This window comes from Myotis yumanensis, unplaced genomic scaffold (genome assembly GCF_028538775.1).
Source record: "Myotis yumanensis isolate MYYU_CA2020_CCGP unplaced genomic scaffold, mMyoYum1.0.hap1 SCAF_4, whole genome shotgun sequence".
Taxonomy (NCBI): domain Eukaryota; kingdom Metazoa; phylum Chordata; class Mammalia; order Chiroptera; family Vespertilionidae; genus Myotis; species Myotis yumanensis.
In genome coordinates this window covers 92,533,098-92,560,876 of record NW_027223755.1, presented here as the reverse complement: position 1 = coordinate 92,560,876, position 27,779 = coordinate 92,533,098, and the positions used below count along the sequence as shown (strand labels likewise).

The 27,779-nt window shown below is 42.3% G+C and overlaps 1 long non-coding RNA gene across 1 annotated transcript; it reads left to right on the top strand.

Moving 5' to 3' along the window:
- The first annotated feature begins 154 nt into the window (after window positions 1-154).
- Window positions 155-22,538, top strand: LOC139009049 (uncharacterized). The gene is made up of 3 exons (XR_011471255.1): window positions 155-993; window positions 9,106-9,260; window positions 22,435-22,538. It is a non-coding gene; the product is annotated as an uncharacterized lncRNA (long non-coding RNA).
- Window positions 22,539-27,779: the final 5,241 nt, after the last annotated feature.

The following is a 27,779-nucleotide window of genomic DNA, read 5'->3' as shown; positions in this document are numbered from 1 at the left end:
GGTTGACCCCTCGCCGCCACCCGTACCTTCGCCTTGGTAGTTCCCGGCCCTGTGCGTTCCCGCTTACGGCTATGAAGCGCAGCGAAGACGGGACTACGAGTTCCGGCAGCGTCCGCGCGACCCCTCTGCGGTTTTCCCGGGGGCTGACGGGAGTCGAAGTTCTGGGGTCCGGAGCAACCGGAAGCGGCTCGGGCTCCCGGCAGGCAGCGCGAGGAAGCTGCGATCTGGTGGCGGCTCAGCGACCCCACCTGTCACGGATTGGGGGCAGGGGTCACCGAGGCGAGTCCTGGCGCGACTTGGCGAGTGTCTCAGCCTTCACGGCGGTCCACGCGTCCTGTGAGGCACAGGATGCGGGGGAAAGCTCTCAGCTCCTGGAAATTCCTTCCTTTTCACCGCCTTCTCTGCCTCTCTGAATCCCTACCTGTTCTCTTTCTTTCCCCCTTCCTTCTCCCCTCCCCCAGCCAGATTTTTTCCTGCTTTTCAAAGCTGACGCAGAGCGCGTTTCATTTTATGTATTCATTTGGTGGAAGAGGCAGTAAAACCGTGAGACATTACAACTTAAACTGTGATGTGGCTCGTAAAGCGCTCGGGCCCAGGCTCTGCCCGGGCAGAGGGTATTATTAACTGGAAAGTTTCAATGACTCACTGTTGGACTAGTCATTTAAATCCTTCACCCAAACTTTTCCATCCCCTCCTCCTCCGGCCAAGGGCTTTGCAAATTAAACGGAGGATTGCCATATTCCTTGATGTATCCAGCTGTACCCAACTAATAGGGTTATTTTGGTACGTCCAGCTTCTTCTGTGCACCATTAGTTCCATTAACGTGGTTTTATTTTGAATGGTCGGATTCGCTCAAGTTTATTCTCTTGGTACTTTGTTGACTGCATCCTACGCTGACAGGTTGCTTTTAGATAAGCATGTGAAAAGAAAAAAAACAAAAGGTAAATACTTCGACACAACTGTATGAAGGAGGAAAATAACTCTGAGGACCCGGTAAGTTTTCCTGTAATTCATCCATGTACAGGCAGAGAAGAACATATTGCTGGTATTTTTCTGCAAGGAGTCTAGACAAAGTGCTCCTAATCTACTATTTAAAGAATAAAGGCATGGATACACAGAGACTAGGTATTTCTTAACCTTATCTAGATCTAGATATGAGTTTTAAACACATGTAAAGACAAAAGAAAACTCAGCTTACATACAGAAGGCCAAGAGGCATATGAAAAAATGCCCAAAGTCACTTATCATCTGAGGGATACAAATCAAAATGCCAGCGAGGTATCACCTCACACCTCTCAGAATGGCTATCAACAAATCAGCAAACAAGTGCTGGTGAGGATGCGGGAGAAAAGGAACTCTAGTGCACTGCTGGTGGGAATGCAGACTGGGCAGCTTCTGTGGAAAACAGTATGGAGTTTCCTCAAAGAAATTAAAAATGGAATTCCAGTTTGACCCATTGATCCCACTTCTAGGAATATATCCTAAGAAATTGGAACCACCCATCAGAAAGAATGTATGTACCCCTATGTTCATAGCAGCACAATTTACAATAGCTAAGATCTGGAAATAGCCCAAGTGCCCATCAGCAGATGAGTGGATTAAAAATAACTTTGGGCCCTAGCCGGCTTGGCTCAATGGATAGAGCAGGGGTCCTCAAACTTTTTAAACAGGGGGCCTGTTCACTGTCCCTCAGACCGTTGGAGGGCCGGACTATGGTTTAAAAAAAAACTATGAACAAATTCCTATGCACACTGCACATACCTTATTTTGAAGTAAGAAAACAAAACGAGAACAAATACAATATTTGTATTTGCATGTGGCCCGCGGGCCGTAGTTTGAGGACCCCTGGGATAGAGCATCAGCCTGCAGACTGAAGGGTCCCAGGTTCGATTCCGGCCAAGGGCACATGCCTGGGTTGCAGGCTCAATCCCCAGCAGGGGGTATGCAGGAGGCAGCTGATCAATGATTCTCTCTCATCATTGATGTTTCTCTCTCTCCTTCTCCCTTCCTCTCTGAAATCAGTAAAGAAATATATCTTAAAAGAATAAAATAAAAAATAACTTTGGTACATTTACACAATGGAATACTATGCAGCTGTAAAAAGAAAGAACTCTTACCATTTGCAACAGCATGGCTGGACCTGGAGGGTATTATGCTAAGCAAAATAAGCCGTCAGAGAAAGATAAGTATCATATGATCTCACTCATGTGGAATCTAATGAGCAAAATAAACTGATGTACAAAATAGATCCAGAGACATGGAAACATGGAACAGACGGAGGAACCTTAGAGGGAGGGAGGGTGGCAGTGGAAGGAAGAGATCAACCAAAGAACTTGTATGCATATATGCATAACCCGTGGTGAAGCCCTGGGGTGGTGAAGCCCTGGGGTGGGGGGTGCGGGGTGGGCTAGTAGAGGTCAGTGGGAGGGAAGGGAGACATATGTAATACTTGCAACATGCTGAAACCGGTTTGGCTCAGTGGATAGAGCGTCGGCCTGCGGACTGAAAGGTCCCAGGTTCGATTCCGGTCAAGGGCATGTACCTGGCTTGCGGGCACATCCCCAGTAGGAGATGTGCAGGAGGCAGCTGATCGATGTTTCTCTCTCATCGATGTTTCTAACTCTCTATCTCTCCCCTTTCCTCTCTGTAAAAAAATCAATAAAATATATTTTTAAAAAATACTTGCAACAATAAAGATTTTATTTTTTAAAAAAGTACCTTAATGAGACAGGTCAAAAACAAAGCTGTCAGTTACCTTTTAAAACAAGTTCTACATTAATGTGGTTTGAAATTGTGTTTAATGTTAAACTAGCAAATTTTCTGTGTGCTTTTTTTCTTTAACCCATAACATTTGGAAAATGTAAAGAAACCAGATACCTCCATTATAACAAGTTTCTTGTCAGGTCTGTGGTCCATGCTCCCTAAAATCTTTTGGACACTTCCCCCCGCCCCACCCCCCACAAAAAAAATAATGTATTCCTCTGATTAATACAAAGTTCTGGTTACAACCTAATATAGTTCTCTGAAGACCCAATTGTACGCTTCTTAAAAGTGTCCCATTTTATTTTTAAAAAATATATTTTATTGATTTTTTTACAGAGAGGAAGGGAGAGAGATAGAGAGTTAGAAACATGGATGAGAGAGAAACATCGATCAGCTGCCTCCTGCACATCTCCCACTGGGAATGTGCCTGCAACCAAGGTACATGCCCTTGACCGGAATCGAACCTGGGACCCTTCAGTCCGCAGGCCGACGCTCCATCCAATGAGCCAAACCGGTTTCGGCAAAGTGTCCCATTTTAAAGTTGGTATTAATTGATTGCCCTCAGATTTACAGAGAACCTACATAGGAGACCTGCATTGCTATTGATTGATAAATATTTTTATCTTATATTCACAAGAAGAAAATACAATGTGTGTGAAATAAAGTGCCTTCTCACTCAAGATTTGCACTCCCCAACCTATTACTAAGAAATTGTCAATACAAGCAGATGACTCAAATAGTGAGCTGCTCTGTCTTCCCACCACCTTGTCATTGGATACCATGCTTCAAGATGTGTCACCCATAGGGCACTGGATGATCGCTCCGATGGGTCGATTCTTCACATCTAATTAAATTAAAGTTTCTTTGTACCTTGTGCTTTTCCCAGGGACAAAGACAGAAACTGCTAAGACTGCAGCTTAGAAAAGCAGTTGATGTCATTAACTTGCATATCCCTGAATAGGATAATTATGGATATTCAGGAAAGAATCCACTCCATTGGTTTTCAAAAGCCTTGACCAGCCAGGGTTGAGGCACTGCTTCAGCCAGACAGTGAGAAGCTCTTCTTAATAATTACCGTTGAGCTAAGACTGAGCAACTGAGGTCAGGGTCTTTTCTTCATCTTTTTATTCCCAATGCCGAGTAGAGTGGCATTGAAGCTTAATAAATGTTTAATGAATGAATGGGTAAAGCAATAGGGAGTTTGGGATGGTACTGCCTTTAAAAAAAACAAACTCATTTAGGGCTGTTGAGACACAGGACTATCAACTTTAAGTTTTTCCAAGGACATTATGCTATTCTTTGTGACACACAGGGTGAGCTTAACAACAGCTATACTTCATAAAGCTATGCTCAGTTCAAGGTCTGAGCCATTTCACAACAGATAATTCCCACCTTCCATTGCAAATTCCACCTGCTGGCATTCCTAATGGTCTCTCACTTTTGTTCTCTGCTGTCTTCTTATCCTTCATTAGTTATTCTGCCTTTAAGCTGAATTTGTCTGTTTTACTCAACTACACAGTACTTTCTTTTGTTCTTTTCAATCTAAGAGTTTGTCTTTCATGCTTCCGACCATGAGGATGCTAAGAAAACTCACACCTCTCCCAGGGTTTTAGTGGGTGAAAACACAAATGGACACTGATGTAGCCGTCCCATTCCTGGAAATGTTTCTACAGAAATATGAGCACAACGGTGAAAATCTATTCTTTCCAGCATTTCTGCAAGAGCTCCAAACTGGAAACAACCTACATTTCACCAGCATGGAAATGGTTAAATAAGTGATATTATATCAATATTATGGAATAATATGTAGCTATCAAAAAGAGTAAAGTAGCCCAGCCTGTGTGGCTTAGTGGTTGAGCGTTGACCTAAGAACCAGGAGGTAACCGTTGATTTCCGGTCAGGGCACATGCCCGGGTTGTGGGCTCGGTCCCCAGCAGGGTATGTGCAGGAGGCAGCTGATCCATGATTCTCTCTCATCATTGATGTTTCTACCTCTCTCTCTCCCTCTCCCTTCCTCTCTGAGATCAAGAAAAGCATATACTTTAAAAGCATAAAATAAATTAGGTGCCAATATGGAATTTCATTTTTAATATACGGTAAAGTCAGAGAAAAGCACAATATCTAGTGTGTGTAGAATATATAGTGGATCAATGCATCTAATACAATCCAGTTTCTTTAAAAGTATCTATTTTTTTCCTCTCCCTGGTATGTTCTTTTCCTTCATCGTCAACTCTCTAGGTCCTTGTTATCATTCAGCTCAAATGTTGTGTCTTTATCTCAGAGGTCTCCCCTAGTCACCCTGCCCTCCACCAACCCACATCACTCTCTGCCCTCTTACCCTGTCTTATTTTTTCTTCACAGCAGTTACCATGATCTGAAGTTATTCATTCCCATGTTTACTACCAATCTCCTGCAACTAGAAAATTAATTCCCTTAGTCTGTTTTATTCGCTATTGTGTTTCCATCATCTACAACATTGCAATTGGATAAAGTGTTCAGTAAACATTTGGGAGAGAAAGAAACATGTATCTCTTTGTATGTTCTAAAACTTTAAAAAGTGTGAACAGTTACTACATATTGAATATTTAATTGGAAGGTATACATGTGAAGTGGGATTGGGTATGGAGAGGAAACAGCTGGGAGAAGAAATTGAAATTTTTTACTATATTTTTATGGTTGAATTTTTCTACAATAAGAAAATTGCTTAAAATTTCTTTTATTGAGATGAAATTCACATAATATAAAATTAACCACTTTAAAGTGAAGTGTGGAATTTAGTGCATTCACAATATTATGTAACCACATGCTCCCCAGTCTCTTCTTCTCCATGCCTCTGTTAACCACTTTTCTATCTCTAAAATTTGCCTTTTCTGGTTATTTCATATAAATGGAATTTTATAATATATAACCTTTTGTGTCTGACTTTTTTCACTTAGCATAATATTTTTAGACTTCATCCATGTTGTAGCAGGTATATCAGTGCTTCATTTCTTTTCTATGGCCAAATCATATTCCACTGTGTGGATATACTAATTGTTTATTCATCCATAGATGAGCAAATTGGTTTTATAGCTTAAAGACATTAAAGATAATAGAAAAGTTAAACAGATGAAATTCCAGTAAGGTGTAGAGTCTGCTCACCTGTATTGTAGAAATGTTAGCTTTCTGGTTTTGTTGGTGTTACAATAGATACGTAAGATGTTACCATTGGGAGAAGCTGGGTGATGGATACATGGGACCTCTCGTAATAGTTTTGCAATAATTTTTTATGTCTAAAATTATTTCAAAATAAACAGTTAAAAGGTTAAACATTCTAATATTAGTGAAAAGCCGTGTTTTTTGAAGTCTTACAGCCCAGTAATAATTATACAGACTTTAGCCTTGGTTCCCGTCTTTGCTCAAAGGTTTTTTTCTGCCTTCCTTAAATAAATTTGTTTGGACTAGGGGTAGCACTGGGGAAGGTTTGTTGTTGGTTTTTGTTTTTACCTTTGAGAATTTTGTAAGTATAGAATAGTACAAAGAATCACAAACACTCACATACCTACATAGAATCCCAAGTCTGTCAATTGTTAACATCACATCGTCTTGTTTCATGTTTTAAGATCAGAAATAAAACAATTCCAATACATGTTGCTTCTTTTACCACCATCCCATTGCCATTCTACCCCCTCAAAAATGGCAACCGCTATCATACTAGAATATTTAATGTGATCCATCTAACCTATTTAAAAACATATTTACACCTTAGCCGGAGTGACTCAGTTGGTTAAGTGTTGTACAGTGCACCAAAAAGTTGCTGATTTGATTCCCAGTCAGAGCACCTGCCCAGGTTGCGTGTTCTGTCCTCTATCAGGGTGTGTACAGGAGGCAACCGGTCAATGTTTCTCTTTAAAAAAAAAAAATATATATATATATATTTTATTGAATTTAGAGAGGAAAGGAGAGGGAGAAAGAGATAGAAACATCAATGATGAGAGAGAATCATTGATTGGCTGCCTCCTGCAGGCCCCACACTGGGGATTGAGCCCGTAACCCTGGCATGTGCCCTGACCGGGAATCAAACCGTGACTTCCTGGTTCATAGGTTGACGCTCAACCACTGAGCCATACAGCCGGGCATTTAACCTCTCAGAGTACAGTACTTCCATCTATGTTTTTACCTCTTTTTTATTTACCCATTTCCCTACTGATAGGCCTTTAGGTTATTTCCAAAATTTTGTTATACCAACAGTACTTGTACAAGTGTCAGGATACTTTCAAAAGCAAGATATAGAAATTACCATTCAAATTGGATATAACTATAAGAAGTGTTTTATCTTACATCACTATAAGTCCTAAGGTAGAACTGACTTCTGAGACCATTGGTTCAGGAGCTTCATGACATCATCAAGGATCCACAGCTTTCTACCTGGCAGCTGCCCTGGCTGTCAGCTTTATTCTCAGGCTGGTCCCAAGAGGGCTGCAGAGTTCCAGATGAAAGCCAATATTCCAGATGTCGGGTCCAGAGAGCCAAGAGAGAGCATCTCATCCTGCAGTTCTAAGAATGAGAAGCTCTTCCATGTTGTTGGCCTGAATTGGGTCACATACCCATTCTTGAAAATGGGATCTTTCTTTTTATTGTGGTAAAATATGCATAAGACTTACCATTTTAATAATTTTTAAAAAATCCTCACCCAAGGATATTTTTCCCATTGATTGTTCAGAGTGGAAGGGAGGGCGGAGGTGAGGAGAGCAAGAGAAACATAGATGTGAGAGAGACACATTGATTAGTTGCCTCCTGTACACACCCTGACTGGAGCTGGGGAGCAAACCTGCAAGCCAGGTACTAGTACATGCCCTGACGGGGAATCGAACCTAACACCCTCCGATCCTCAGGCCAACACTCTAACCACTGAGCAACTGGCCAAGGTTTAATTATTTTTTTTAAAATATATTTCTTTATTGATTTAAGAGAGGAAGGGAGAGGGAGGAAGAGATAGAAACATCAATGATGAGAGAGAATCAGTGATTGACTGCCTTCTGCACAGCCCCTACTGGGGATCAAGCCTGCAATTCGGACATGTGCCCTTGGCCGGAATTGAACCCGGTACTTTTCAGTCCACAGGCCGACGCTCTATCCACTGAGCTAAACCGGCTAGGGCGGTTTAATTATTTTTTAAGTGTGCAATTCAGTGGCATTAAGTACATTCACATTATTGTGTAACCATCACCACATCCATCTCCAGAACTTTTTCATCTTTCCAACCATAAACTCTGTACCCATTAAACAATGACTTCCCACTCTCCTCTCCCCCAGTCCATAGAAACCACCAGTTTACTTTCTGTTGTATGACTTTGACTACTCCGCGTGCTTCATATACCTGGAATCCCGTGGTGTAGCATATGTCAGAATTTCCTTCTTTTTAAGACTGGATAATATTCCATTGTCTATATATACTACATTCCTGTCGTAGGACCGATGGGTTGCTTCTACCTTTTGGCTATTGTGAATTGTGCTGTTATGAAAACGAGTGTACAAATATCTGCTCAAGTCCCTGATTTCAATTATTTTAGGTATATACCTAGTAGTAGAATTGTTGAGTCATATGGTAATTCTATGTTTAATTTTTTGAGGAACTGTTATATTATTTTCCATAGTGGCTGTACCACCTTTCCCCCATGAATTGTAGATGTTTCCATGAGTAAATCTTTGTCACTTTACAGGTCTCATGCTCTCAGACCACCCATCTGGAGGAAATGCTTAGCCAATGTAATCCTGGGTGCCCTCTGTGACTTAAATCCAGGTTTATTGATCGCTGACTGATGGGTTTCCCTGTAAATGGGTTTGTCTCCCAGAAGTATAGGGGAACCACCAGGACCACCCTCAGAGCGGCTTCTTTCCTCTGCCAGCTCCCTCTGTTAGCATAGCTTAGCCATTAACAGTTGTCTAAATATCGCAGGCCCCAGGATCCATTGGCTTATTGATTTACATTTGAATTAGCTGCCTCTTTGTAATGATTATCTCATTACATCCCTTTACGAATGTAAAAGACCCATATAGAGAGCACAGTGGAAGTCTGATAATAATCAGATGACTCATATGGAAAGTTGATTCATCCTGTAGAAACCAGGGTTCATTATTTTTGAGCTATTAACATATTGCTCATTATGCTTTACACCCAAGAACCTGGCACATTTGTACAGACCACTTGATGGGGAAGGTGGGCAGAGGAAAACTCCAACTAGGTTCAGTAGTGTTACATTGCATCACTAGCCTATTAAATAATGTATAGACTATACAAATATCCTATCTAATAATAGACAAACATGGTAATTGACCGTACCTTCGCTACACCTCCCATAGGCTAATCATCGAGATATGCAAATTAACCACCAACAAAGATGGCAGCTAATTTGCATACTGCAAGCCGCCGGCGCAAGCCGCCATCCAGCCCCTCGTGGGCTACCCCAGAAGCCGCCTGCCTGCCACCCGTCATCAGATCCGGTCCCAGGCCGCAGGTAGGTGGGCCCCCGAAGCCCCAGAAGCTGCCAGATATGGCAGTAACTCTATCAGTAAGCACTCTGAAAGTCAGTGGCATAAATGCACCAATTAAAAGACAGATTATGAGGGTCAATCAAAAACAAAACCCACTTTAAATATAAAGACACATATAGATTAAAAATAAATGAATTAAGCTCCAGCCTGTTTTGCTCAGTGGATAGAGCATTAGCCCATGGACTGAAGGGTCCCAGGTTAGATTCCAGACAAGGGCATGTACCTCAGTTGCTGGCTTGATCCCCAGTCCCTATCAGAGCATGTGCAGGAGGGAACCAATTAATGTGTCTCTCCCTTTCCCTTCACTCTCTCTAAAATTCAATGGAAAAATATCCTTGGGTGAAGATTAACAAAAACAAAGTAAATGGATTAAGTAACATTAAAGAGATTATAAGAAAAATATATTCCAAATTTTGTTAGTTGTATAATGGTTATGTTTAAATTATTAACACCTAAGAAATTGGGTGAAGGTTACATATAATATGCTGTAGTATTTTATAGTTTTCTTTCCATGTATGAGATTATTTCAAATTAAAATATTAAAAAATTAAAAATTAATAAAATATTAATTGAAATGTATCTGCATTACATGAAAAATCTCCTAATTGCTTCTAGCATAATTTATTAAATTGTGCTAAAATTTACAAGGGTCCAATTAAAAAATATCTTAATTCTAAATGATATAATAGAAAATATATAATAGTGCAGTTCTAAGCACTTACCTGAAAATAAAAATTTAACGAAGTGAATTTAAAGAAGGGATTAGCCAAAGAAAATATATGCACAACCCATGGACACAGACAACAGTATGGTGATGGCCAGAGAGAAGTGGGGGGTAAGAGCTGGTAGAGGGGGCAAAAGGGGGGAAATAGGGACATCCTATATAATAATAATAAAAGGCTTATATGCAAATTGACTGAACGGCAGAATGGCCGGTTGCTATGATGTGCACTGGCCGCCAGGGGGCAGATGCTCAATGCAGGAGCTGCCCTCTGGTGGTCAGTGCACTTCCATATGGGGAGTGCCACTCAGCCAGAAGCTGGCTCATGGCTGGCCAGCGCAGAGGTGGTGGCAGGAGCCTCTCCCACCTCCGTGGAAGCACTAAGAATGTCCAACTAACAGTTTAGGCCCGATCCCTTGGGGGCCTAAGACTTTAGTCAGACATCCCCTGAGGGCTCCCTGGCTGCCAGAAGGATGTCTGACTGCAAGCTTAGGCCTGATCCCACGGGGAGTGGGCCTAAGTCAACAGGTGGACATCCCCCAAGGGATCCTGGACTGCAAATGGGCGCAGGCCTGGCTGAGGGACCCCCCCCCTCCAAGTGCACAAATTTTTGTGCACTGGGCCTCTAGTATAATAATAATTATCATGTATTATAAGTACAGTGGGGCCTTGACTTACGAGTGTCCCGACTAACGAGTTTTTTCAGATACGAGCCGTCTCTCGGCCGATTTTTTGCTTTGAGTTGCGAGCTAAAATTCGGGTTACGAGCCAGCTTCAGATACCCCACCGCTAGTTGGCGCAGCCAACGTCATAGTGAACGCCACAACATCAGCCCAGCATCACGTGTCTCACTCATTCACTTTTTGATTTGACATACGAGTAATTTGAGTTACGAGCTCCGTCACGGAATGAATTAAACTTGTAAGTCAAGGCCCCACTGTACTATCTCATTATCTCTATTTGTTTTATTTTAAGAAATTATGGTAGCCCTGGCCAGTGTGGTTTGTTGGTTGGGCATCATCCCCTGTACCAAAAGGTTGCCTGTTTGATTCCTGGTCAGGGCACATGCCTGGGTTGCAGGCTCGATCCCTGGTAGAAGGAGTGCAGGAGGCAGCCAACTGATGTATCACTCTGACATTGATGTTTCTCTTTCTCTCCCTTCCTCTCTCTCTAAAAGTTAATAACAAATATTTTAAAAAAATTATTGGAAAATATGCCTAACAACATTTACCATTTTTAAATGTACAACTCAGGGGCTTAAAGTACATCCACATTTTTCTGCAACCATCACCACCATCCATCTCCGGAGCTTTTCATCTTCCCAAACTGAAACTTTATGAATAAGAATTCCCCATTCTCCCTTCCCCAAGCCCCTAGTTGATAGGGTCGCCAAAGGAGGAACACACAAGGCCAAAAAGGGTGAAGAATTATTAATTTACTAGAGGCCCGCTGCACGAATTCGTGCACGGATGGGGTTCAGCCAGCCAGCCCCAATCGGGCTGATTGGGCCAGGCTGGCTGGGGGGAGGGGCTGAGGGAGGTTGGCCGGCTGGCCCTGTCCCCTGGTCAAATGCCCGGTCAAAGGGACAATTTGCATATTAGCCTTTTATTATATAGGATTAGGTCATCTGGATACCAGATGGGCTGAGCCCAAAATGGCACCAGCCCGCAAAGACAGGGAGTCAGAGGTTTTTCAAGGACTCCAGGTGAGCTTTTTCTGGGCAGAGAATTCTCTGTGCAGGTCCAGATTCTGGGAAACTCCAGAGGGGAGAGATAATGGTCTTAGCAAGTGGAATGTGGTCTATGCAAGTGGAATGTCCATTGTGAAATGGCCTACAGGTCAGTTCCCAGGGGAGGGGATATTGATTCAATTATTTGATCAGACCTAACACTAGTAACCTCTAGTTTCCATTTCCATTAATTTGCCTACTCTAGGTACCTCATATAAGTATATCACACAGTATGTGTTCTTTTGTGTCTGGCTAATTTCACTTAGCATGTATCTGAACTTCATTCCTTTTTGTGGCTGAATAATATTTCATTGTAGGTGTATGTCTTATTTTGTTCATCTGTTCATTCATTGGTAGACACTTGGCAGTTTTCATCTTTTGGCTATTATAAATAACTAGTGGCCTGGTGCATGAAATTTGTGCAGGCGGGGATGCACTGTCCCTCAGCCTGGCCTGTACCCTCTCCAATCTGGGACCACTCAGGTGATGTCCCTGTGGGATCGGGTCTAAACCGGCAGTCAGACATCCCTCTCGCAATCTGGAACCACTGGCTCCTAACCGCTTGCCTGCCTGCCTGATCACGCCTAACCACTCTGCCTGCTGGCCTGCTTGTCCCCAACTGCACCCCCGCCCCCCGCCAGCCTTTTCACCCCCAACTGCTCCCCCCTTGCCAGCTTGATCACCCCCAACTGCCCCACCCTGCCGGCCTGCTCTCCTCCAACTGCCCCCCCCCCCCCCGCTGGCCTGCTCACTCCTAACTGGCCCCCCCTGCTAGTTTGATCGCCCCCAACTGCCCTCCCCTCCTGGCCTAATCGCCTCTAACCACCTCTGCCTCGGCCCTGCCACCATGGCTTTGTCCGGAAGGTCTCCCAGAAGGTCTCCTGGTCTAATTAGCATATTACCCTTTTATTAGTATAGATGTTGCTGTGAGCATTGATATACAGGTACCTTGAATCCTTGCTTTCAATTCTTTCGGAATTTCTGGATTATTTGGTTATTATCTTCAATGTAACTTCAAAGTTTATCTACCTTTAATGTTACAACAGCCTGCTGAGCCAAACCGGTTAGGGCTGAATGATTATATTTCTTATAAAACACAATGTCACCCTGAGTCTGAACAGCACACCAACATCCCTCTCACCTTCACTCAAGGCTCTGAATCCAGGAGGAGCTGCCCATTGGCCAAGCTCTTGTCACATTCTTCTCCCCAGCTGATGTGGACTGTGCCTGGGGGACTGCTCCCAGCAAGAGAAAGATGACCCACAGAGATATTTCCCCAACCAGGAACCGATGTGTTATTAGAAAGAAGGAATGGATGTGGGATAGCCAAAATAACAACTGCCAGGACAGGGACTCTGTATGGCAGACACTCGTGACAAGGACACAGCATGACAAACACTGGGGCATGGATATCGCATGACAAATGCTAGGACATTTGCCCACTCAAACTAGCAGAACGTCATCCTTCCTGCTTAGTCATGCATTTAACAAATGTTATTTCACATCTACCATACTCAAGATTTAAATAATACTACCGTGCCTTTGGTTGCACAATGAATCCACTCTTGCTGATTACAGACCTCAGAAATAATAATAAGCCCTAGAGACTAGCTACTGATTCACCCTGTACAGGGCAAGGAATGGGGAACTTAAGTAGATAAATTACCCAGTTGTTTTTTATATAGGTGAATCAGGTTATTGTGACCATCCATAAAGAGACCTGCTGAGAGTCTATATGTTTGAGAAGAGCCAGGGGAGGAAAGAACACAATAGAAAGAGTCCATCTTGGACGACTCCTGTAGTATACAGCTGTGTGACTTTTGACAAGTTACTTAACCTCTCTGTGCCTTTTCCTGAAAGCTCTTAGCATATTGCTTGTCCTCAGAAAGTGATGATATGTTAAAGGACATGATCGTGATGGTAACTTCCTTATATTATTACTTAAGTGAAGACAACAGAAATGGATGTGAATTGTTGCAGGACTGATTTAGATTACACATCCGGAAGAACTTCTACTTGTTAGCAATCCCAAGTTAGAGAGAGAACAGGGTCTGGGTTGTTAGGGGGAAATAGTCAGGACTACCTGGGGGGGCCCAAATAGGTACAAGCTAAGGTAGGACCGTGGGGGTGGCTTGAAGGGAGCCCCTTACCTAGAGGAAGATCTGACTTTTATATAGATGATGGGCCAGGATCTGTGTGGACCACAACTACACTTCTCCCACTTCATCATCTGCCTTTCTCTCCATCTCTGGCTTCTCTGTACAATTTTGCTGCTCTGGCCTCCTTTCTGATCCCTCAACTTGTCAAGCTTGTTTCCTCTTCAAATTCTGTACTCTTGTTGCTTTTATGCCCTGGCATGCCATGCTCCATGGCTGGCTACTGCTCATCATTTAAGTCCCAACTGAGATGTTATCTCCTCCTCTGAGAGATTCCCAATTGAAAATTGACCCCCTTCCTCCTCACTATTGCATCGCCCTGATTTACAGTGGATCTTCATTAAACTGTATTTGTGAATTCATCTACTCCCTTGAATTTACTTGTAATCCCGGAGTCAATACTTGCAGCGCTTTCGAGGTCATTCTCAGATGCGTGCGGAGTGGCGAAAATTTCAGTTACCTGAGGTGCATGTTCCCTCTGAGTCGGAGCAAGGCCTTGCTCTGCCTTCTTGCTTTCGCTCTCATATTGTAAACTAGTGTCCTTTTCGGGAGGAGCTCAGGCACAGACTGTCTCAAATTGCCCCGTGTCTATGGGTCTTGTTTATTATTGCCCATCTCTGTGCTTTGGAAGCGCAAGTGCTCTGAGAGAGGCAGCCTGGGCTTCCACTCTCAGTGCTCCCCCCGCCACTCTCCCAGCAGGCACTTCATATTTGTCACAACAATGAAGTAATGATTGAAAAGATCAGACTGTCAGCACTCACGAGGGAGGGTCAAGGCCTGGGAGAGTCCAATCTAAACAAACAAAACAAAGGAACAAAACCGAAACAGAATCATAGATACAGAGAACAAACTGATGGTTGCCAGAGGGGAGGCACTGAGAGGAAGGGTGAAAAAGGTGATAGGGAATAAGAGGTACAAACTTCCAGTTATAAAATAAATAAGTCATGGGGACATAATGTACACATAGGGAATATAGTCAATGATGTTGTAATCACTTTGTACCGTGACAGATGGGGACTAGACTTACCATGGTGGTCACAACGGAAGGTATATAAATGTTGAATCATTGTGTTGTACACCTGAAACTACTATAATATCTTATGTCAACTATATTTTTAAAAAGAAAAAAACAAAACAAAACAAAAAAAGCAAAGAGCTGGGAGAGTCTCTGACTGGATGACCACACTGGGAAGGTCGAGTAGATGGGGGTGGAAGAGATGAAGTGAAGTGGGAAGGTGCAGGCACAGAGAATCAGTCCTGCACAGTGTGGGACTGATCTGGAAACATCCTTGTCCGGGTTGCTTGCGTGGACTGGGATGGACCCTTACATGGTGGCCTTCTGAGTGTTTACCAAGACACCAGAATGCCGTCTGGAGGTAGGCGGGGCAACCGTCACGTCAATAGCGCCCTTGGAGTGGGCTGCTTTTATGAGTCAGATGCTGAGCTTGGTGCTTCACCTCTTTTAATCCACACAACTACTCTGTGTGTGTGTGTGGGGGGGGGGGGGATTATCCCCCCAAACAATTGAAATAACTGGGTCACAGAGCTACCAAGTGGCAGAGCCAAAATTCAAACCTAGGCCAGTCTGGTCCCTTACCAGAATGGCTTAACTGCCACCACCTTGTGTCACAAGCTTCAGGTTTCCCATTTTTGTCATTTGAATTTGTCATCTGTACTATTATTTACTTCACACTTTTTCTTTAAACTGACACAGGTTTTTTCACCAAATTTATTTTCAAAGGAAACTTTATTGCTATAGTAAATGTAAAACAGGCATCCCTTACCATGAAAAAAAATACAATTTTGAAAATATATACAAAGGGAACAGAATAATATTACATTTTTGGCCAGATCCTGTGGCCTGCTGGAGGCCCACTCTGGCTTTGTTCAGAACAAAGGTTAGCAGGCATTGGAGATATGTTAGACAGTAGAATTCATCTGAGACCGTCTTCTAAAGTGAATAGAAGGGTGGTTGACCAGAGAATGGCTGTCTCATTATGTGACTTGGCATCACTTAGTCCCATGTCTCTTTACCACACACAATCTTCTCATATTCCTCCTAAAATCAACACGTGCGTCACTCTAGGCTTCGGGAAGCAGCAGCAGACCTTTGTGGCCTTGTGTCCTGATGAGCGTCCTCTCTGAACACATGAGGAGGCAAAGCTTATGTTCTAGAAAGTTGTAGAGGGAATTTAAGGAGCGGTAAATGCAATTCCTTCTGCTGACATTGGATCTGGTTCCAGAGAACAGGGGGAGGGAGCAACAGCCCCAGACAATGAGAGAACTCTGCTGTGTTTGCTTTCTAGGGAGGCATCAAGGTCATGGTGTCTGGCTTTGAGATGGCGATAAAGGTCACTGGAGGAAATAAAAATTCATACTAAGGGCACAGTAAGGACAGTAATAATTGTGGAGTGGCACACAGCCCTTAATAGGTGGAAAGCCAATTTAACAGATGGACATAATGAGTCTGTCTCCCACTCTAAGTTTTCTTTGCAGGCCTTCTGGAAAACAAGTCAATTATTTGATGTGCAAAGAGGAAGTGAAAACATACTCAAAGAACTAAAGCAGAGAGATGGGGGTGTCAAACTGGAAAAGCTATAGGGCTCCTCTCAGAGCCTTAAGTTACAGCCTGATTGTAAGAAGTGATATAGGAGGATAAGATGCATTTGTTGTAATATACATGAGACAGCCTGGGGCTTAAGTCAAATGAGATCTTATGGCATCTCTGCACTGGCAGGTAACTTGGATAATTGAAGGGAGAACTTGCTAAAGCAGCTATTGGGAGAGAAGACGGAGTGTGAGTTGTGAAGGCATACACACTGTCTATCTTCCTACGTCTTTCTCTCTCTCCTGTACCCTTTACCCTTACTTGTTTTAGAATGAACATATCTTCAGTTAAAAGGTGGGATAAGGAGCTTAAGGGTTCTCTATCAGTGTCCTATTAAAATTCAGTTATTTAGCAAACAATACTTGTCACCTACTATATGCCAGTCATTATGCTGGGTACCAGGCCCCTGTAGATGAATGAGACATGTTCTCAAAGGCTTCATGTAAGACCTTGAAGAGTTTGGTTCCTGCTCTTGTTCTTCTAGTTGTGCAAGTGACTTTACTTCTGTGTCACAGTTTCCCCATCTGTAAAATGGGGAAATCAATAGTGTCTGCTTCATAGGGTTATTTGCAAGGGTTAAAAGGATTTAATCCAGGTAGAGCACTTGGCACACAGCCTGGAATACCATAAGGAGAGCTCCATACCTAATTATTACTATTACTAATATGTTAATAATTATTACTAACATTTTAATCAACAAAGTAAAATGTGAAGTAGCATAGAGGAGGGAATAATTCTATGGGCAGCTGGGGAGGCTTTCTGGAAGAGGTTATGGTTTCTAGTTTGAGCTTTAAAGAATGAGGTATTGCAGGGCCCATAAGGAGTGCAGGGCACTCCGGGTGGATGGTGCAGCATGCATGCAAACGCACTCTCTCTTATTAGAAGCCAGTAAGAGCCCAAAAAGCAGTGAGCTGGGGACATGAAAAAGGCTGTCTATGTTGGTTCATATAACCTGCTGTTTTTCGTCATTACTGCATATAATTTCTTCAACTTCCCAGCTCCGTTTCTTAACAGTGTTCTCCAATGTCGGTCAATAAGAGAGTCCCTGAAGGACTTAATGAACAGTGCAGATGCCTGGGCACCCATCCCGGAGGTTCTGGCTCAGTAGGCCTGGTGTGAGGCCCAGGGTTCTGCTTTTCAAAATAAGCATCCGAAGTCATATGGTTGCCAGTGGTCCAACTGTCACACTAGGTCAGTGGTCGGCAAACTGCGGCTCGCGAGCCACATGCGGCTCTTTGGCCCCTTGAGTGTGGCTCTTCCACAAAATACCACGTACAGGCGCGCATGTACAGTGCGATTGAAACTTCGTGGCCCATGCGCAGAAGTCGGTATTTTGTGGAAGAGCCACACTCAAGGGGCCAAAGAGCCGCAGTTTGCCGACCACTGCTAAACCTCTATCCTAGGGTTCCAACTCTTCTCTGAGAAACAGTCCTCCAGATCTATAATGTAGATTACAGCCAAGTCCCTGAGTGAGTAGAATCAAACTCGGCTTTGCCTGTCTGCTGAGTCCATCCCTCTGAGGATCCACACACCAGGTCTCACTCTCAGCCCACTTTCCCTCCAGCAGTGGAAGTGCTTCTTGTTTCTTTAGTTCTGTATTTGGCTTATGTTAGGGACCCATGAGGTAACCCCCAAAATGTATATTTCTAAACCAGGGCAGTTCACTAGAACTTTCTGTGATGATAGAAATGTCCTATATCTATACTGTGGCTATTGAATGCTTGAAATGTGACTACAGAGACTTCAGTACCAATTATTTTATCTATCTATCTATCTATTTATTTATTTTTAGAGAGAGGAAGGGGGAGGGAGGTAGAGGGAGAGAAAGACAGAGAGACATCGATCTACCACCTCCCACATGCTCTGATAGGGGATCAAACCCATCACCTCTTCCTGTAATGGATGACGCTCCAACCACCGAGCCACACTGGCCCGGGCCTGATAATTTTATTTTAATTAATTTAAATAGCCACATGTGACTTACCACATTGGACAGCTGGGTTCTAAACACTGGAATCAAGCTAAGCACAGAGAGCTCACACTTTGAAAGGCCCCTGGACAAAGACAGCCTCAGGGACCAGCAGGTGTGTCTTCTGGCCTCACCCTCTGAAACCTATGCTTTTTGAAGAGAATGGAGGGCAGAAACTCCTCCATTATTTAAATAGTGAATCTCTCTCTCCCTTTTGCATGTATAATTGGATTTACTAAGTTACTATGGCTCCACTGTGTAGGTTTTTTAAAAAAATGTTTTTAAAAAGGAGACATATGTACTACTATCTGTAATACTTTAAACAATAAAATAAAATTTAAAAAATGTTTTTATTGATTTTCGAGAGAGAAGAAAGGAGAGGAAGAGAGTGATAGAGACATCAATTGGCTGCCTCCTGCATGCCCCCTACTGGGGATGGAGCCTGAAACCCAGGTGTGTGCCCTGACAGGGAATTGAATCGGAGACCCCTTGGTGCATGGGACAACACGTAACCAACTGAGCCACACTGGCCAGGCTACTGTGTAAGTTTTTAAAGCATCCACTCAAGATCTGTTTCTTTCTGTGACTTATAAAAATTTTTTAGCCCTAGCTGGTTTGGCTCAGTGAATAGAGCATCGGTGTGTGGACTGAAGGGTCCCAGGTTTGATTCTGGTCAAGGGCATATGCCTGGTTTGTGGGTTTGAGCTCCAGTAGGGGGCATGCAGAAGGCAGCCGATCAATGATTCTCTCTCATCATTGATGTTTCTGTCTCTCTCTCCCTCTTCCTTCCTCAATAAAAATATATAACAAATTAAAAAATTATTTTAACCCCACAGAATGGGAGAAACATATTATAACTTCATATATCTGACATGTGATTTATATCTAGAATATATATGGAACTCCTGTAATTCAACAATGGCAACAAAAACAATCCAGTTTATTTATTTAAAATTTTCTATTGATTTTAGAGAGAGGAAGAGAGAGAGAAACATCGATTTGTTGTTCCACCTATTTATATATTCCCTAGAGGCCTAGTGCACGAATTTGTGCATGGGTGGGGGCTGGCCTGCCCCATCAGGGCTGATGGGAGGGGGGACACACAGGAGGTTGGCCCTGATCAGGGTGGGGGGCCGATCGGGGTGGGGCTGGCTGGGGGAGGGGCCTCGGGCATTTGGCCGGCTGGCCCCGCCCCCTGGTCGAACTCTGGTGGAACTCCCAGTTGAGGGGACAATTTGCATATTAGCCTTTTATTATATAGGATTGGTTGATTCTTGTATGTGTCTTGACTGGAGATTGAACCTACAACCATGGCACATTGGGGTGATACTTTAACCAATATACAATAAACACATGAAAAGATGTTCAATATAACTAATTATTAGGGAAATGCAAATCAAAACCACAGTAAGAAACTACCTCATTCCCAGGATTATATACCCAGAAACAGTACACCCAGAAAATAATAAGTGTTGGCAAGCATGTGGAAATTGGAACCCTTGCTGGGAATGGGTTCCCAGCTGGGAGTGTCAGATTGTGTTGTTGCTGTGGAAAATGGTAAGGTGATTCTTCAAAAATTAAACATAGAACCCATATGATTCAGCAATTCGACTTCTGGGTGTATACTGAAAACTAGGTAAAGCAGGGATGCAAACAGAGGTTTGCATACTCTTATTCATAGCAGCATTATTCACAATAGCCAAACGGTAGGAGCAACCCAAGTGTCTATTGATGGAAAAATGGATAGACAAAATGTGGAATATTATTCAGCCTTAAAAAACAAGGAATTCTGACACTACAACATGGATGAACCTGGAAGACATTATGCTTGAGGAGATAAGCCAGGGACAAATGGACAAATACTAGTACTATACGAAGCCACTTTTAGGAGATGCCTTGAATAATCAGATTCCATATAGACGGAAGGTAGAATGGTGACTGCCAGGCACTGCCTGGAGTAAGGGTGGGGGAGCTATTGTTTATGGGTGCAGAGTTTCAGTTTGAGGAGATGGATGGTGGTGATGGTTGCAGAATGATGTGAAAATTTAATGCCACCGAACTGTATACTTAAAAGTGACACATTTTGGTTATTTACCAAATAACCACAATATATTTACCACAATAAGAATGATGAAAGAAAAAAAATAAGGCAATAAGATCTTGACATTGCCTCCCCACCTTTTTTTAGTCACCACAGCCAGCAGGAAGGGTGGAGGATTCCTAGTCTAAAATTTCCCCCAACTTGATGTCCACACACCTTTCCTAATCTCTGTCCAGGGTGGATGCTATTGAATTTCTTCTCTGGCAGACAGAATGCATTACTGAAGATGAAAATCCTTGGAAATAACATTGTATAGAGTGGTTATCGTTGACAGTATTGATAAACTGCTCCCCACATAAATAACATATGTGAATCTTGAGGTGTAGCCACAATTACAGTGTAATCACCTCATAAACACTGAAGAATCAAATCATTCTTGTGGCAACAACCTTAATTGACACTATTATTAGTCAGCTCTACAGGTAGGCTGAACATTTTATCTATTTGACGATAGCGACCACCTTTATTCGGTCCTATGCCATATTCTGGATAATGAAATACCCTACTTTGTACAAAAAATATATCGATAGCCCTGGCTGGTGTGGCTCAGTTGGTTGAAGCATTGTCCCATACACCAAAATGTGGCAGGTTCGATTCCCCATCAGGGCACATGCAGGAGGCAGCGGATCTCTCTCTCTCTCTCTCTCCCCTCTCTAAAATCAACATTATATATATATATATATATATACATATATATATATATATATATATATATATATATATATATATATCTCAAGATATAGTAAGAAAGAAGAAATTAGCTTTTCCTGAGGAATCAGTTGTTTACTCTTCATCAGACGGGGCAAACAGAGATAAAGCCATTGTAAATTGTTCTCTCTCCTGTGAGTAAACACTGCCTTTTTACTCATTGAGAAAATTTGTCCTACAAAGTCATCAGCAAGCAGAAACTTTATTGTTTGAAACTATACCAATAAGAACATCCCAATCTTATTTGGGGGATCTAAGTCACTTTGACACAGAGAAGCTGCCTCGAATGCCAACCCAGAGCAGCGTATCAGATAAGAGGTTTCTAAACAGGACAGTTCATATCTAGCATAACTATAGTTTCCAAGGCAACAGGACCCTGGGTGTATTTTGCCATCCAGACCTGATCTTTTTTTTTTTTTTAAATATATTTTATTGATTTTTTACAGAGAGGAAGGGAGAGGGATAGACAGTTGGAAACATTGATGAGAGAGAAACATCTATCAGCTGCCTCCTGCACACCTCCCACTGGGGATGTGCCTGCAACCAAGGTACATGCCCTTGACCGGAATCGAACCCGGGACCCTTCAGTCCGCAGGCCGATGCTCTATCCACTGAGCCAAACCGGTCAGGGCCAGACCTGATCTTGAGCCCTACTTTGCTCTGAGCCTATCAAAACCCTGCTTCATTTCAATTTCATCCAGACTCCATGCTTTCCCTAAATTTGTTAAGAATGCTACTTTTCCCTTTGTTTGGTGAGTTATCCCACCGTTCCTCTGCTGTGTCATCCCCTTGTTGTAACAAGTCAATACTCCTGACTCTATGGTCTACAGATTTGTCCCAGGTGACTCTATCTGATTAGCTGCTAAGATAATAGAAACCTCAACTGAACAATAACAACAAAAAATTAGTCAATCAGGGTTTAATATGTGTATGTGTGTGTATGATCACAGGAAAAGTAATCACTGCAGGGTCTCTTTAAATTGTGGAATTCTCCCTACTTTCCATGCATTTAAAATTACTAATTTAGATTTACTTGCTACATTTCATTTAGACATTATTTATGGATATGCAAGAAATAGTGGCACTAGTGCTACAGAACCTGTTGCCTTTTTTCATAACACACTGTTGTCCTCATTGAATTCCAGGGGGCTCCCCGCAGAGACTGAGCCGAGAAGGGAACCTATGCCTGCAAGTGGTTCCGGCGGTTCAGGATCTGGTGAGTTGGTTTTGTGTATTTTTGTTGAGTCATTCAGAGATGATCTTATTCAAGGATTGATTCATAATTATGAAAATCGTAAGACTCTGATAAAGGAAGAAAAATGGAGTAGCAACTGCCTCCCCTCAATGTGAAGGGAGGTGGGGTGGGGGTGGGGGAGTGGAACTAGCATTAAAAAAAGAGAAAGAAAAAAAAAGAAAGAAAAATGTCAGTTTATACATGTACCTAGAGAAATGTTATGGCCAAGTAGGCTGGAATTCTGTGTTGGCTTGCTCAACAATTCTCTGCTATATAGAGAAGTGTACTTTAAACTGTGATTACTTGATTTTATGCATGTGTTCACCCATCCATGCAGTCATGCATCCATCCATCTATCCATGCATGCATGTCAAATAGACCAAGATAATACTTTTTAAATATATATATTTTTATTAATTTCAGAGAGGAAGGGAGAGGGAGAGAGAGATAGAAACATCAATGGTGAGAGAGAATCATTATTTGGCTGCCTCCTGCATACCTCCCACTAGGGTCTGAGCACACAATCTGGGCATGTGCCCTTGACAGGAAGTGAACCTGGGACCCTTCAGTCCACAGGCTGACACTCTATCTACTGAGCCAAACCAGCTAGGGCTAGACCAAGGTAATAGTTACGAATATTTATTGAGCATTCATTATATACTAGGTACTATACTAATAATTTTATAATTTTCTACTCACGCAAAGTTTATTAGGATCCTATGAGATAAGTCCTATTATTCATTCTTGCAGATGAGGAAACTGGGCACAGAAATAGTGAACAACTTTCACAAGCTCACAACCATGTGGCAGAGGCTTCATAGATTCAGCATTGCTGGGGTCCAACCCCAACGGGTCCAGGGATCCCCAAAGGTGTGGACGGAGTCGGCGAAGAATGAATGACATGGAGACTGGGTTCAGTTCATCAGCATAGCGAGGTTCTCCCTCCAGGATCTCCAACCAAGTTCTGGTGCCATGTTCTCTCGCTAGGTTCTCCAGGTTCTCCAGCCAGGTTCAGTCACCAGGTTCTTTAGCCAGGTTCTATCCAGGTTCTTTTGCCATGTTCTGTCTAGGTTCTCCAGTGAAGTTCTGTAGCCAGGTTCTGTCCAGGATCTTTTGCCATGTTCTCTGGCTAGGTTCTGGTTAGGATCTGACGACTATTGTCTTGTTACATCCGTATTTATACCAGCCGATTTTAATCCTGTCAATTTCTATTACAAAGGTTAGGGCGTTTCTTATCTCCATTCCAGGGAGTAAAGATTATGTAGCTTAACTACCCGCCTGGCACTTAATTAAGGGGTTGTATCCCCTCCCTAACCTCAGGGAAAAATCCCCACCTGGCGAAACAACCTTTCTCGGAGGTAACCTTGGTTAAAACACATAGTGCTAAGGGGAGCAAACATATTAAGAACAGTGTGCTATATACGCCAGGTCCCTTGAAACATATGCTGTGCAGATGTTTCTTTCCTGCAGCGACTGTGTCAAGCAGCAAGGATGGACCGGCTTCCAGCACAGCATAGATCCCAGACCCATATTCTTTTTGCCCTTTTAGATTTATGGTGAAAGTTATAAGAGTACTGTAATGAATTCCTGGAAACTTTTCACCCAGATTCCTCAAATGTTAACATTTTACTACATTTGCTTTATTATTCTCTATCTAATGTTACATAATTTTTTTCTGAATTGATATAGAGTATGTTTTACCAGTAAATACTTCAACATGTGTGTATCTTAAAATCAATGCCATATCAAGATTAGGAAATTAATGTTAATAGAACATTACTATCTAACATGCAATTTCATTCAATGTCACTAATTGCCCCACAGTGTCCTTTATAGCAAAGAAAATTCTGGATCATGTTGCGTTTGGTTATCATGTCTCTTTAATCTCTTTTTAAACTATATATATTTTTAAATTCTCACCCAAGGATACATTTTACTGATTTTAGAGAAAGGTGAAGAGAGATAGAGAGAGAGAGAGAGAGAGAAACACTGATCGGCTGCTTCCCACATGCACCCCGACCAGATAATGAACACACAACCTAGGTCTGTGCCCTGACCAGGAGTTGAACTGGCAACCTTTCAGTGCACAGGATGATGCTCCAACCAACTGAGCCACATCAACCAGGGCTCTTTAATCTTTTTTAATGTAGAGCAGTTCTGTGGTCTCTCTACAGGTTTAATGTCATTGATATTTTGAAGAATACAGACAAAACGGTCATGCAACTTCACAATCTATCCTATCTAATAAAGAGGAAATATGCAAATTAACTGTCATGCCATCACAAAGACGGCGGCACACATAGCCATAAGAGGGCGGTGCCCAGTCCTCTCAGCCCTGGCAGAGTCCCCCAGTCCTTCAGCCCCGCTGGGGGCGTGGCAGGCATGCGGTGTGTCTGGACCCGCCCTCAGCCCCCCAGCCGCCCAGGGCCAGCCTGAGGCACAGGCAAGCCCAGCCGTGGGCAAACTACGGCCCGAGGGCCGGATCCGGCCCATTTGAAATGAATAAAACTAAAAAAAAAAAAAAAAGACCGTACCCTTTTATGTAATGATGTTTACTTTGAATTTATACTAGTTCACACAAACACTCCATCCATGCTTTTGTTCCGGCCCTCCGGTCCAGTTTAAGAACCCATTGTGGCCCTCGAGTCAAAAAGTTTTCCCACCCCTGGGCAAGCCTCTAGTAAGGATATACTGACAAATTAAGTTAGTTCCATCACAAGGATCTCTCATGCTAGCTTTTAGGTTGAAGTTTTTTTTTTGTTTTTTTTGGTGTTGCCTTTGTACATCCAGTTGCTTCAGTACCAATTCTTCCTCCATTGAATTGCTTTTACAGTTTTATCAAATACAATTCAGCCTATTTGTGTGGGTCTATTTCTGGATCCTCTATTCTGTTCCATTGATCTGTGTTTTTATCCTTTTACCAATACCACAGAATCCTAATTACTGTAGCTATATAATAAGTCTTTTTATTAAAAATATGTTTTATTGATTTTTTACAGAGAGGAAGGGAGAGGGATAGAGAATAAGAAACATGGATGAGAGAGAAACATTGATCAGCTGCCTCCTGCACAAACCCCCACTGGGGATGTGCCCGCAACCGAGGTACATGCCCTTGACCGGAATCGAACCTAGGACTCTTCAGTGCACAGGCCGACGCTCTAGCCACTGAGCCAAACTGGTCAGGACAATATAATAAGTCTTTATATTAGGTAGACTGATTCCTCTCTTTATTCTTCTTTTTAAAAATTGTTTTAGCTACGTTAGTTTTATATAGAGCTTAGAATAACTGTATATATACTATTAAAAAATCTTACTTGGATTTTGATAGGAATTGCATTGTTTATTTATCAGTTTGGGAGAATTTACATAGATATTATGTTGAGCCTTCCAATCCATGAACATGGTATGTCTCACCATTTATTTAGGTTTTGTTTGATTTCTCTTATTGGTGTTTTTTAGTTTTCAGTATATAAATTCTGTACACGTTTTGTTAGATTTGCACTTAAGTATTTATTTATTTTTTAGCTATTGTAAGTAGTATTGTTTTTTTTCAAATACAAGTGAAATTTTATTTTGAAAGCCACAGAGGTAGAAAAAATGAGTCAAGCCCTAGCCAGTTTGGCTCAATGGATAGAGGTCGGCTTGCGAACCAAAGGGTTCCAGGTTTGATTCTGCTCAAGAGCATGTACCTTGGTTACAGGCTCCTCCCTGGCCCGGGCCCTGGTCAGGGCCTTGGTCAGGGCTTGTGCAGGAGGCAAACAATCAATATGTTTCTCTCACATCAGTGTTTCTCTCTGTCTTTCCCTTTCTCTTCCACTTTCAAAAAAAAAAAATCAATGGAAAATTATCCTCAGTTGAGGATTAACCAAAAACAAAAAGGAAAAAAAATGAGCCAGCTGGGTTGTGTGAGCTCAGGAAACAAGTTACAGAGGCAAGAGAAGGGCCCTTGGAGCTTAGGAAAGAGAGAGAGCAAAGGTATGTGCCTTGAGGGAAGAAGAGGGGGAATGGTGTGGGCATGCTCCAGAGAGAGAGACAGAGAGAGAGAGAGAGAGAGAGAGAGAGAGAGAGAAAGGAAGAGAGGGCCTGGCATTGTATTTTTAGTCTTGGTGCCTACAAGTTTATTGTTAGTATATTAGAAAATGCTTTTGAAAAAAATACAAATGTCTTTTTTCTTTGCTATTAATTAATCTATCTTTATTGTTGAAAGTATTACAGATGTCCCGTTTGTTTATCTCCTTGATCCCCTCCCCACAAAAATATACAAATGTGTTAATGTTTAGGTACACTCCCCACCACCCAGAGATTCTGATTCCTTTTTTCTAGGTGGGACTGGCGTCGATATTCTTTTAAAGCAGGTGATTCTGAAGTGGAGTCAAGGCTGAGAACCACTCTGAATGAGCCTGGTTTTACACTTGCTCCGTGCCCAGAATCCTCTTTCCTTGGCTACTTATCATATGAGCTGAGGCTCAACTATCACCTCCTCAGAGAGGCCTTTCCTAAACACACTATCTAAGGAGGCCTTGTCTCTTTCCTTAGATCCTCTCTATCTAATTACTCTCTTTTAATTTTTATAGCACTTTCTCATCTGAAATTATCACCGCTTTATTTCCTGGGATAGCTCTCTCCACTAATCCCCGAAAGCAGGCACTGTTTCTATCATTTACATATTGCATCCTCAGGGCTTGAATTGTGCCTCGCACACAGTGGATGAATGATTAATTAGGTTTTTTTAATTCTCAGGTGGATGATATTCTCTAATCACTTTATTAAAATTGGTATTTCTCAAGTCTTTATTAGTAACACATTTACAAACTATCTTTTGAGATTCTTTTATCTGGCTAATTTTATACGCTATATCTGTATTATATTAAATATTAAAAGTTGTACAAATTTGTGCTCATTATAGAAAAACTAGAAAGCAAAATCTCACAATTAAAAAAATTGTGTCCCACTGGTGTGGCTCAGTGGTTGAGTACCGACCTATGGCTACACCATTTTACATTCCCATCAATAGTGCATAAGGGTTCCAATTTCAAATCCTCATCTACATTTGTTGTTTTCTGTTTTTGCTTGTTTGTTTCAAATAATAGCATACCTAATGGATATGAAGTGGTGTCTCTCTTTGCAGTTTTGATGTGCATTTTTAATGATTAGTGATGTTACACATTTTTTTCAAGTGCTTGTGGGCCATTTGCATATCTTCTTTGGAAAAACATTCTTATAACTAGATCTTCAAGTGTCTTCAAGTCACGTAAC